The following is a 14,401-nucleotide window of genomic DNA, read 5'->3' as shown; positions in this document are numbered from 1 at the left end:
AGCAATGTAGAGAAAGCATTCCAGGAAGATAGAAGAGAAAAATTCTAGACATCCTAAAGATACAGCACGATATGTGCAAAAAAAAAAACCACAAACTGACTGGCATGTCTTAAACAGGATATTCAAAAATACAAGTAACACATCAACTCTAACCCCCACATAACACCCAACCCCCCAGGGATATTGACCAGTACTGTCCATCCTTAATATTACATAGCATATTTAAGTCAAATCCACCCTCGTCACCACGGATACCCTCCTCCATACTTATCTCTTATCCGCCATCCTCCGAGAAATCAATATCCTCACAAGTACCCTACCCCCCTCACTGCAGGCCCACAAACACTTGGGTTGAGAGTCATGAAGATAGAGGAGAAGGAAGGGGGTGAAAACCACTAGAGGGTTTTCCGGAGAGTAGAGGCCAGCGAGGCCAGGGCTTCCTGTTCCGCTAATGTGAACCCACTCCGTCCAACATCAGAGTCTCTGCTCTCAACCACTAAACTCTTTTAGATGGATACAATTAGAATACCAAGTGTTAATTTCTGAGATAGAGGAAACAAAGTTCTTTGTGCTCACTTATGGAAGTACTCGGCACAGCATTGGCTGGTCAGTGGTGAGTTTCTAAAGGAGGTGCCTACTCAAGTGAGATTTGAAGTACAGTTAGAACTAGACAGGTGAGAAGGAAGAGTGGAGAGAAGAGATGCATTCTCTGCTCCAGATTCAAGAGAGTACACTTTTCTAGGAACCAGGAAAGGTCAAAGATCAAGGTAGGGAGAGAGAAGGATTAAGCAGGAATTGGATCATGGACCCCTTGGAAATCACACAAATGAGTTCATATTTTATCCTAAAAGCAATGGTAAGCCAATGAAATAGTTTAAGCTACACAAAAACACCAATAACTTTGCATTGTAGAGAGATTACTTTGGCTATGTTTTAAGGAATTGGCTGAGAGAAGTACAACTGTGGGCAAGAAAAATAAGGTTATTTCAGCAGTATAGAGGAGAGATGATGGAGACCTAAACTATGTTAGGAACAGTGAGGCTGGAGAGGTGAGTCACTGTCAGAGATACATAAGAGATGAAAAAACAGGATTTAATGAAATGCACATTAGATTTGAAAAAGAAAGAAAATGAAGTTGTAAACTTTTAAATTTATTCAACAAGCATTTAATGAGCATCTACTACATGCTCTCCAAGCTTCTAGGGCCTAAAAATAAAAATGGTGAAGAAGTTAGGCAAAATTCCTGTCATTACATAGTTTATGTCCTAGTGGAAGATGGGCTTGGTGAGAAGCAGATACTAACTACATAAACAAATCAGTGAATTAGATTATTTCAGAAGGTAGCCAGGGCTAGCAATAAAATGAGCAGTACAGTGACATAATAAATAGCTGGAAAGGATTGCAAAGCCTCCTTAGATTGGTAGGTCAGGCATATGTTTCTGAAAACAGGACATTTGAGTCAAGATTTGAATGGTGTGAAAGAGTCATGCAAGTCTCTAGAAAAGAGTGTTCGAGGATCAATAAAACCTTATGCCAAGTCCCTGAGATCAGAAAAAGCATAAACTATTCAAGAGCGAGAACAAAGGTAAATGAGAAGAGTAAACAAGTGGGGAGGGAGAGTGAGTAGGCAGAAGCCAGAGCCATACGATTTTTAGGTCCTAGTAATGCTTCTGTGTTGTAATCTAATTTTAACGAGCAGCAATTTGAGGATTTTAAGCAAGGAAATGATATAAGTTGACATTTTCTTTTCAAAAAATCTCTTTAGCCTCTGTGCATTTTACTGGGGGAATGGGGAATAAAAGTAGAATCAGGACGTCAAATCAAGGGATCACTACAGTAATCCAGGGAAAAACAAATGACTTCACGTAGAGGCAGGAGACATGATGAGAAGTGGTTTGGTTTAGAATTCAGGAGACACAACGCTGATATGATGGGCTGATAGAATGAGTATGAGAAGTAAGAACAAAAGGTATCAAGCTGGACTCCTCTGTTTTGAGCCAGAGACATGGGAGGATGGTACCATTAACCAAGATGGGAAGGAATAATGGCGGAGTAGTATTAAAGAATACCAAAACAGTAAGTATGATTTTGTCCACCAAGTAGAGGTATTAAGCAGGGAGTTACGTATGAAAGAGTTCCAGGCTGGAGGTAGGGGTTTTGGAGCTATCAGCACTTAGATATTATTTAGAACCATAGGGACAAGAGGGAATTGCCCAGGGAATTACTGTCTCTAAAGTAAAAAGAAGACGGGGTATGGGTCTGTGTATGCTGTATGCTGAGCTGGGCAAGTGGGTGGATGATAATGTTAACTCTACCACAGGAAACACATGAACAGAAAGAAAAGTGGGATTGGGAACAAAGTGGGGAGCTCAATTTGAGCCATGTCGTATTTGGAATTCTGGTCCTAGGCACAGCTGCATTTCAGCAAAGACATTTGCACTAAAGATAATTCAGATCCGTGAGTGTGTACATGGTAGTTGCACAAAAGCCTGTGTGTGCGGTCTGAGAAGGCGTTCGGGCCATCAGCCTGCACGTATTTACAGGTAGGCTGCAATGAGGACCAATCACTTGAAGGAGAGGGACGTGGACTAGGGACCAAGAAAGAATGAGAAACTGTTGCTAGTTCTATGAGGAGGAAATCAGACTATGCTGTCCTAATTAATGAGACACGATAACATCTTAAAAAGGAGCACAGTACAGTGGAATGGAGATTAGACTGTGGAAAAGAATAAGTAACCAAATTTGGTGACTTCTGCAATGCGTAGCTGTGGAGAGGACACTCTGTGTAGTGTGTGGAGGAGATTACGTAAGAGTGACTTTGAAGATATGGAGACATAAGAGACTTTTGCAATATCCGGGAATGAGTCCACGTGGCTCAAGCTAAAACCATGGTAACAGTGTGGAGATGGGAAATGCGTCCAAGAAACATTCAGGAAGTAAAAGCAGCAGGTCCTATTCATTGCCTGGATGTGGGACAGTGAGAGATTAGCAGTCTGGAAAGATAAGTTGTTATTTTCTTGACATGGGGAACTGGGTAATTGTCAGCACCACTGATTGGGAACACAGAGGCTGTGAGAAGAGCAGGAGGCAAGTAAAGATCTCTGAATAGGGACAAGGAAATATTGACTGCAGCTGTGGACGTGTGAGTCTGAGGTTTGCTTATTCAAATATATCAACCTGGTAGCAAGATGGACATGCGGATATATAGCATAGCAAAGAGTCAGGGTCAGAGACATAATATAGAGAATCATCTGCATATACTGAGTAATTAAACCATGAGGATAGTGGAAATGCTTAGAGAGGCTCCTTTTTTTTTTTTTTTTGAGATGGAGTCTGGCTTAGTCGCTCAGGCTGGAGTGCAGTGGCGCAGTCTTGGCTCCCTGCAAGCTCCATCTCCCGGGTTCACGCCATTCTCCTGCCTCAGCCTCCGGAGTAGCTGGGACTACAAGCGCCCGCCACCACACCCGGCTAATTTTTTGTGTTTTTAGTAGAGATGGGGTTTCACCATGTGAGCCAGGATGGTCTCTATCTCCTGACCTTGTGATCCGCCCTCCTCGGCCTCCCAAAGAGGCTCCTTTTACAGCCGAGAAGGGTTTCCAAAATCTTTTTATGAAATATAATGAATGAATTAAATTTTTGTACTCAAATAAGTCAGCCTTCTTGTTTCCTGTGGGCTTGTAAGAGGCTTGGAAATCGTCAATCTATCCCAACAAGTAAAATGCTTAACAAACAAAAAAATTAACAACCTTCTTAGATTTGTCAGAAAAGTGAGGTCACAAGGCAAGCCACAGGTCCCAAAATTTGAGACTGACAAGCAGATATAGAGAATCATAGCTTACCAGAGCAGAAACCCATACACGAAACCACCGTGGACACCAAACCCAAATTGTAACTGACAAATTGCTGGAGACTTGGTGTGGACAAGTCTGAGAGTCAAAAACTCCAGGGGAGCCCAAATATAGACGCGGCGGAGTTGGGGGGCAGTGGGGGCGGTTCGCAGTTTTGTAAATTTTACCTGTGGGAGCTCCTCTAGGTTCTTACAATGAAAATCCAAGAAAATCCTACTCATGCTTCTGGCAGGGAGAGGGGAAAGAGAATCATTTTAAAATATTCCAGAGCATTCTGTTCTTCTTAACAAGGCCTGCCCGCAAGAGAAACTATTTCACCCGACCTTAAACTGTGGAAGTTTTAACCAGACCCTAACTGACCTGGGAGGTGGGCAGTACCCAACTCTACCTCCCGCTGCTGGAAAAGGGGAGAAAACAATTCCAGCCCACCCAAGCCAACCTGTCCCACCTAAGGTGGTGGGAGTGGAGGGGGACTGAGAAGCACTTGTGAAGTTCACAGCCCAGGGTACAAGTGGAGAAGTAATTACAAGACTATAGAAAGTCCCATCCCCAACACTCACCCACATGCTCCTTCCCACCACATCGTGAAAAGCTTATGTGGTTCTTTTACCCCATCCATCGTGTTGGTTTTCAACACAACAGCAAAAAATCACAAGGTATACTAAAAGGCAAACCAACCAACCAACAAGCAAACCCTGAAGCTGGAAACCATCATTCTCAGCAAACTCACACAGGAACAGAAAACCAAACACTGCATGTTCTCACTCATAAGTAGGAGATGAACAATGAGAACACACGGACACAGGGACGGGAACATCACACACCAGGGCCCTTCGAGGGGTGGGGGGCTAAGGGAGGGAGAGCATTAGGAGAAATGCCTAATGTAGATGACTGGTTGATGGGTGCAGCAAACCACCGTAGCATGTGTATACCTATGTAACAAACCTGCACATTCTGCACATGTATCCCAGAACTTAAAGTATAATAATAATAATAATAATAAAAAACCATCCTAAAGAGACAGTGCAAGCATCAGGACTAGAATCCCATAAGGCAGGGATGTTGGAATTATGAGACTGTGAATTTAAAACAATTAGGATTAATATGCTGGAGAGTCTAATGGAAAAGTAGACAACATGCAGGAACAGATGGGGACTATAAACAGAGAGATGGAAATTCCAAAAAAAAAAAAAAATCAAGAAGGAATGCTAGAACACAAAAAAGCATCAGAGACAGACGGAAAAGCCTCTTTTCTTCAAAACCTCTTCAGGATTAATTGAGTTGTATCAGTTGGGGTGGTAGATGAAGGGATCCACAGTAGGCCTGTTAAGCAAAGTCTGGTTCTTCTGACTAGGACAGAAAGCTCCGCACTGGAGCTGCTCCAGTCCCTGCACCACCTGCTGTGTGCCTTCATGAGGCTCTGCTACCTGGAAAACTGATGGGAGGGAGGCATTGAGTACAAGAGCTCTGCTCGATGAAGCATTTCATAACTGCTGCTTGCACACTGTCCAGGCATATTACACCATCAATTGTGCGAGCTCCCACTTATTGCCACTAATTGCTGCAGAGAAAACGATGCTGACCACGGCAGAGCAGCTACTAAACCAAGGAAGGTAAGGCCAGGAGCACTTAATGGCTTATTGGGACCGTCGGGAAATTCTGTGAAGAGAATCAATTTCCCTGTAAGTATCAGCCTGCTAACAGCAAAAGGCACTCAGGTTTTTAATAGTAAATAAAGGCCTCCTGAGGACGAATCGTTAATTCCTCACTGAAACTTGCCCTTTACAGTAAGTTATTTATCATAAGCCACTGCTCATCCTCACGCACACACTTCTTGGCTCACAAATGAATTTCCAAAACTGGACACCCTATAAGGAATGTCATTGATTTAAAGATATTCTCCATTCCTTGCTTGTTGGTAGTAAATGCCCTTATGAGAGTGTCCACAAAACACCCAAGACAAGACTTTGTTCTCTTTTGTTGTTGTTTTTTATTGTTATTCTCTTTTAAGTGGACATTTTTGAATGAGTTTTATCACAGAAGGGATTCCTGAAAATAGAAATGAACTTTGTGATCAGTGACATTGCTCTGTTTGACTGGAATTTCTGGGAAAGAGAAAAGGGTTTTAAGGCATCAAGTTTTATGTTACTTGTTAGCGCAACATTTCCATTCATCTAATGGCCCTTGATATTTTGCAATGAGGCACTCTTCTGAGAATCTGCGGAAAGCCCCAGAATCTCTCCTGAGAAAATGTGCAGAGGCACACGCACACATGCTTGCGTGAAAAATCACCCTGGTTACCATCGATGGTTTCTCTAGAAGTTCAATGACTTCAGATAAAGGCTCCCAGCTACGAGGAGTGAATTGGGTGCTCGCTTTTTCACAAGTGTTGTCTTTAGTAGATGGCTCTTTCCATCCCATGGTGAGAAATTCATTCCTGCCACTCTCCAAGAGATTATGGAAACATTTTACAAGGCACTCAACTCACGGATTCCTTCCGCCGGTGGCCATGAAGGGGAGTATGGTTGATATATTTTGTTATCTGATGTATCTTTCTACACTATGTTCCTTCAACTTCTCAGAACGTTCCTGCCCCTTCAGTTCAACGGACATCTGAAACCCACCTGGGAGCTGGTCCAGGAAATGATGGACTCTGATTTCCACGCCCCCTTCCTGTGAACTTGTCTCCAATTTAGTCTCTCAAGATCCCTTTCTTGTGAGTTCGTTTTTCCCTGGTGCTACTTCTCAGATTGGCCAGTGACTCACAGAATGGCACAAGTACAAATCCAGGCTGCCTTTTGTCCAACTCAGATTCCAGGACCACTGAAACCAGCTGAGGCATCCTGAAAGCCTAAGATTGACCACACCAGAGGAACCAGACTGCCCTTCACAAGGTACTTGTAAAAAGACCCTCTCCCTACTTACAACTTTGAAGAAAAAGAAAGTAAAACACATCAACCAACAGCTGCCTTGTGGCCACTGTATGTAGAAAACCTCAAGTATGGCTCTAAGAAAAAGAATAGCCAAGAAAGATAAAGATATTTTTCCTTCCAACTTTGTAGAAAGAGCCTAAATCAGGAGATAACCCCCCATCTTGCTTTCCCTCCCCACTTCTTTGGAGACAGCCTAGAGAAAGGGAACCTTGTTCCGCTTTGGAGGCCTCATTAGACATCATTAAATTCCCTTATAAGACAGTGAGTTGCAAGTTTGGCTTGCTTAAGGGTATGTGGGATGATTATATAACAAGAAAAAAAATGCATTTTTCATATTAAGAGCAAAGCTTACACATCTGAACATAGTTTTACAGTTAGTCCTAGTGAAAAGACATAAAGATATCTGAGATAAGGAAAGTTTGCATCCCACAGGAAGAAATTTCTTCTGGTCACTATAGGTTCAGATGCTGAGGCATGAAAGAGAGAGAGAGAGACATGAGGTTAGACTTTACTCTCCTCTCTTCCCTCTGAACTGAACCTCAGAAGAGAGACTGCAATAAAGACTTCCAGAAACATTTGAGGATGAGTGGAGATCCTAGATAGGAAGCTTCTTTCTTACTTCCCTGGACACAACCTGGAAGATCCCTTGTCTCCTGGAAGACCTGGAAAACCATGTCTCCTAGGGGCCCCGTGGTCAGCACAGCATCTGAGAACATACATCTGAGATGGTTCCATATGATGTTACCAGATGTCCCAGACAGAATGTGTACTATTGCGAATGGTGTTCACTGGTCACCAAATATAAGGACAAAAGGACTTCACTGTAAAAGGCCCAAACCAACTGCACCAACCTGGGCAAGATGCAGGCTGAATTCACACAGGAGGCTTGGCCCTTGACCAATATGAGAAAACCAGTTATGAATTATGACAGCTGTAGTCACTTAAGCAGCCCCCTCCCCCAGACCCCCTCTACCTATCAATCCACGCCATCATATTCTGTAGATTTCCCTTTGCATCCGGGTGCAACGTGGGAGAAAGAGGAAGAGCAACTAAAATACTGAGTAATTAACTCAAGCTGACACATTTTAATTCAAGAGAGACTGAGACATCCTTGGTGGACAAAGCCAGACATTTTCAGCCAGAATAGGGATGGACAAGATGAAATGAGTTACAAGAAATATAGTGATGTATTTGTATAACAGTTGTACAAATCAGTAAATTTTGAGTCCAATTTACTCGCAATGTTAAAAACAGAAGATAGAGCAGATATAGCCTTGTGGAGTTTCTTAGAGAAAGTGTTATATACACGCAAATGTATGTAAATGTCTTCAATACTTTAACTCACATAAACTCATTCAATAAACTTTATCCACCTTTAACATTACTGTAGAATAGTGCCAGTTTGATGGCTAAAATTCTTATGCTGACACATAAAAATAGCACACCTATTTGCTATAATCTTTATACGGTATCGAATTTGTTTAAAGATATCTGTGAGTTTTCATTTTCTGAAGGGAATGAATAAGGCTGAGATTGTACTACCATAGCAACCACATAATGCTTAAATATTCCAAAATTTTCATGTGGCACTGGGGGAGGTGTTCAAAATTACTGGACCTCAAGTAAGTTCTATGATTCTTTTAGACTAAATATATAGCTTTCCATTATGCAATTTGTATGTGTACTTTCAGAAGAAGCAAAAAGTTGGGAAAGTAGTGTGATAAAATAATTCTGTTAAAAAAAGAAACATTCTGAAAAACATACAAATTGACTTGCTAATATGTGAAGCTGAACTAAAAGCATCCCCTTTCGTTTTCAGCAGGAGATCCACTCCTTATTAACAGTGGTTCAATATAATAAACACACACACACACTTAAACCTCCCCTCTCAACCTGGGTCCAAGTCTGCTAGAGAAATTCTCAGCATTTTCATTACGCTAGTCCCCCACAGCATGTGTTAAAACATGTCTCTCCTTAAATACAGCATTCTACTTTCTAGTGTCTGGAAAGGTGTAGGCATCTTAATGCTTTCCAATTCTTCTCCATTAATGAATACTTTAATGGAAACTTAGGAAAGGTCAATTCAATCTTTCTTCGCCCACAGAAGCCCCGCTGGTGGGAGCTGCTCAGGTGTTCTGCAATGTATGCTGGTTATGTCTGGCTGTCTCACTTGGGGATGACTGTTGGGGCACCAGGTCGATCAAATCTCTTACATCTGTGCTTTTTGGGGTGCCACAACACCCTGGTATTCAACCTAGAAGGGATGCTGGTCACTTAAGCTACATCTTACAACCACATTCACCGGTCATAAGCTTTCATTGCGTATTGACACACACACACAGTCTGACTACATAAAATACTGTTACAGCTTTAAAAATTCATAATGGGAGTTGTTTCTTGGGATGGTCACACTGTTATCTTTGGACATTCCATTCTCTAAACAAATTAGCTTTCTTTATAATTAATCTGTGCTATGGTGGACATATTTGTCTAATACTACTATCCTAAAAAAGCTTTCTTAATCCAGGCATCAACCATAACTTATTTTGGCCACTAGATAATCTTGAACAAAATTAACTCAGTGCTGACTAAAACTTTGAAATTAACCTAAAATAAAAGTTAATTGTCTTTCAGAGTTTTTTTAAATGACTAAGATAGCTTGTGGTTTGTTCTTTCCATAAAATACTAATATTTCACATTGAGTTTTTTCTTCTTTTTGAAATGACTAATAAGTACCCCACATTTTTCTAGCAGTTTTGTCTGCAATCTATCTTGTGAGTCCAAAAATTAATGATTTTCAAAAACAAGTGAACCCTACAAAAAGAGAAATGTTCTCACTAGGTATTGTTAACTTAACTTTGAGGGCATATCATTATAGAGCCATATGATTATGCCTTTATAACAACAAAAACCCAGAGACTGCATTAATTTTCTTCTGATGCTGTAAGTTACCACAAACTTAGTGGCTTAGAGCAACACAGTTTTGATAATGCACAGTTCTGGCCAGATGTGGTGGCTCATGCCTGTAATCCCCACACTTTGGGAGGCCGAGGCAGGCGGATCACCTGAGGTCAGGAGTTTGAGACCAGCCTGGCCAACATGTTGAAACCCTGTCTTCACTAAAAATACAAAAAAAATATCGGGTTGTGGTGGTGGGCACCTGTAATCCCAGCTACTCAGGAGGCTGAGGCAGGAGAATCACTTGAACCTTGGAGGCAGAGATTGCAGTGAGCTGAAATCATACCATTGCACTCCAGCCTGGGTGACAAGAGCAAAACTCCATCTTAAAAAAAAAAAAAAAATACTCATTAATAATGTATAGTTCTGTAAATTACATGTCTGATACAGGTCTCGCTGGGCAAAAAACAAGGTTTCAGTAACACTGCATTCTCTTGTGGGGGTTCCAGGGGAAAGTGCATTTTCCTGCTTTTTCCAGCTTCTAGAGGCTGCCCATATTCCTTGGCTCATGGCCCCCTTTTTTCATCTTCTATGTCGGTTCTCTCATAGCCTCAATCCCCCTCTAATTCTGAACTCTCTCTCTTCCACTGTTAAAAACACTTATGATTACATTGGGTCCACCTGGTTAAGCTGGGCTACTCTTCCTATTTTAAATTCTCCTAATTAACAACCTTAATTCCCTCTTCTTAATGCCCCATTCTTCTTTGTCATGTAAAGTAGCATATTCACAGGTTCCAGAGATTAGGATGTGAACATCTTTAGGGGTCGTTATTCTGCCTACCTCAGAAAGTAAAACAAATAAGGCGATTGGCAACAAAACCTAATTCTATAGAGCAAAAATAATTCACCAACTCTAGTCAACTTCCTTTATAAGAATCTCTTTATGGGACAGAAAAAAAATAAAGCAAGGTAGATATTAATAGAAGGCCAGTTTCTTCTTTTCCCATCAGCACTGGCCTCAAGAAGCCAAAGACAGCATAAAAAGAATTTGATAAAGAGGCAAAACTTCCTTGTATAATTAGCAAGCACTGTATGTAATTCACAAAGAGGAGAAATTTGTGGTGTTTCAGGAAACAATATTCTTACTTTTTAAATTCACCTGTATTTGCAAAATTTCTCCAAATTTCTGGCATGTTTGAATGAAGAATTATCTCTGTGTGTGTATATATACACACACAGAATATGTATATTGATGGTGTGTGTACATATATATGGTGTATATATACACACACCATCAATACTTTTCAGATACTAGGCCATCTACTACTATATAAGGAAATCAAGGCTGCTAGCTAGATATCAACAGGTATTTAGTGTCATCTTGGTGCTTTATTCATCTTATGTTTACCTCTTACAATCCATCCAGATTTGGCAAGCAAATGGAGGGAACCATATTTAAACAAAATAAGGACAAGTAGATCATTTTTAAATAAAGGACTAAATTATATTATAAGCACATAACCCAAGGCCAATTTATTTCTTCAACTCCAATTTTACGGGTTGGTTTCATAATGCTGACGTCACTGTTTACTCTTACAGCTTTAACTCCCATTCTCTTCCCCTTCCCCTCATGGCACCCACTTTGCTTAGTAGGTTTGATCCTTTAAAATATGCAATGATTTTATTTCCATTAAGGATAATGAACTGTGGTTTCCATTCTGTTTTTAACTTTTAAAATTGAACACTATTTTAAAGGTTCATCTATGTTGCAGTATGTTCATATAACCCATTGTTTCTGAGTGATTGGCATTATTGTATAGCATGCATCCATCTCGTTTTACTTATTCATTCTCCTAGTTTTCAACACTAAGTTGCTTTCAACTACTCTCTACTGCATAGAGAAGGTTCCTGTGATTATATACAAGGAGTGGAACAGGGCGGAGGTGGCCATGCTGTAAGACGCAGATTTTGTTTCACCAAGTCTTGCGTATCATGCTCCACGAGGGCTGCTCTGAGATGTGCTCCTACCAGCAGGGCATGGGGGTCCCTGCAACACTCTTTTATGCTTATATTTGGTCTCCAGAGACTCATCAAGCACCAGAGTCCCATTTAGAAGTGGTGGGGATAAGTGCCTCTTTGACTTTGTATCACTTTGCTATTTGCTTGCACCAAGAGGCTCACAATCTTCTGGTAAATACAATTCCAACAGCATTGGACCCTCATTCCTCACTTAGCCTGGATCCACCAGGCCAGGTAAGAAGGAGATGCTGGGCCAGCCACTCCACTGCATCCATCTATCCCTCTGCAAGTAAAAGAGAATCTACACTCTTTTTCAACAACAACTTTTTTTAAAGCCTATTCAATTTCATAACATTTTATAACCTAGTCTCCAGACCCAGACAGACAACATTCTCTTCTTCCAGTGATGAAATGAAAGCCCCATGCTGATTAATACATGTATCCACATTGTTGGGGAAAATGTTGAGCCACGCCAACTCGCCACTCACCAGTGCACATAGATAGTAGCGTCTGAGCTGCAGCTCAGCCAGCAAAATGCCATTTCTTATGCTAGTTCCCATACAACTATGAATATAGGAGAAAATTTCATTCCAAGACCTTTATAGCTCAATAATGTACATCCCATTTTAGCTTAGAAACTGTGAAATGATCATGTTTTCAAGATCGTAAGATTAATCAGCCTTAAACATGCCATAAATATTTTGAGCTAGCTTCTCATTTTCACATTAATCATGAAGTGAGAATATTCTCATTTAAAGTATGCATATAATGCTAAAGTACATTGTTTCATATGCGTGAGTATCATACCAAAGTATTTTGGGAAAAGTTGCACTTCTGAAAAGTAAACATCTCAGAATGATCAGAATTGGATAAGAGAACTCTTCTAAGGACAATAGTTCCAGTACATACAAGAGAGTTGCGTTATCATATTTAATAACTTATAGTTTATGACTTTTTTTTACCACATACACAGTCTTTTTGTTTCTTTACCATTCTTGTAAGGTAGATACTATCATTATCTCAACTTCGGGTGACTTGCATATGGTCACTGGGCCTGTAAATGATGGAGTTGAGACTGAAACATTAACCAACAAATTTTACCCCCTTTTTTTCATTTTTTTCTACAACCATTATCCTTTAAGTAAAAGAGAATTCATGCTCTTTTTCAACAGCAATCTTTTTTAAAAACCTATTCAATGTCACAGCTTTTGAGTGTATGCCTTATGTACATATGTCCTTACTTTTTACTTCTCCATCTCTTAGCAGGTAGCTTAAGAAATTATTTGGTTCTTTCTGGATATCAAATCTCAAAACCCAAAATACACCTTAGTGATTTATTTTATGCTTTGTTATTTTTTTCTTTATTCATCCATACTTAAAACAGCATAAATTTATTATCTCATAGTTTTTATAGGTTAAAAGTGTGGTGGGCTCAGTTGGGTCTCTGCTTAAAGTTTCACAGGCCAGAAATCACAGTGTCTACAGGCCTCTTTCTTTTTCAGGCTCTAGGGAAGGATCCTTTTTTTTTTTTTTATCATTCAGGCTGATTATCAGCAGAATTTGGTTCCTTGTGGTGCTATGTCTGAGGTTCCCATCGCCTTGCTGTCTGACAGCTGAGGGCCACTCTCCACTTCCCCAGTACACCCAGCTGATGCCTCCCCTTCCTCCCCTGCAAAGCCAGCAACACTGCATCTCTCCGTGTCTTTCTTCCCTGGTCATATCTCTCTCCGTGAACTCTCCTACCTCCCTTTTCCATTCTTGAGAAAATGAAGCCATGTGATTATATCAGACCCATCCATATAATAAAGAATAATCTCCCTAAGGTCAGATGATTAGCAATCTTAATTCCATCTGCAAAGTCTCTCTTGCCATATCACATAACATAACCACAGCAGTAACACCAAAATCCTGTTGACCACATGGATGTGTCAGGCTCTGCTCTAAGCAGTAGGATCAAGAAGTCAACAAAACAAAGCCCTTGTCCTCAAGGAGCATTCATTTTAGTTGGGGAGATGGAGAGGAAACTACTTAGATGATCTCTACCATGTAGGGAAAAGTACTCTAAAGAAAATCAGGCTGGGTGTGGTGGCTCACACCTGTAATCCCAGCACTTTGGGAGGCCAAGGGTGGTGGATCACCTGAGGTCAGGTGTTCAAGACCAGCCTGGCCAACATGGTGAAACCCCGTCTCAACTAAAAACACAAAAATTAGCCAGGCATGGTGGCAGGTGCCTGTAATCCCAGCTACTTGGGAGGCTGAGGCAGGAGAATCACTTGAACCAGGGAGCTGATGTCACACTATTGTACTTCAGCCTGGGTGACAGAGTGAGACTCTGTCTCAAAATAAATAAATAAATAAAATCAAAGCAGAGCATAAAGAGGAGGAGGAATGCAAGGTAATTCCAATTGGATAGTCAGAGAAGGTCTCTCTGATACATGAGCAGAGGGACAGAAAGTGGGAATGTGGGAAAAGCAGCAGTGTGCTTGTCTGTGGGCCACACATCCTGAGTCAGGGGAACAGCAGTTACAAGGGCTCCGAGGTGGGAGCAGTCTTCGTGTGTTTAAAGAAAAACAAGGTCAGTATCATTGAAACAGCATGAAAGAGGGTGAGAGGGAGGATGGAGGCTTTGGATCATGATGTGAGGGTCATCGTAAGGTCTTTAGTTATATTCTGAGTAAGACGGGAAGCTATTGGAAGATTGGG

Source organism: Papio anubis, chromosome 19 (assembly GCF_008728515.1).
Source record: "Papio anubis isolate 15944 chromosome 19, Panubis1.0, whole genome shotgun sequence".
Taxonomy (NCBI): Eukaryota; Metazoa; Chordata; class Mammalia; order Primates; family Cercopithecidae; genus Papio; species Papio anubis.
This window is presented reverse-complemented; position numbering follows the sequence as displayed.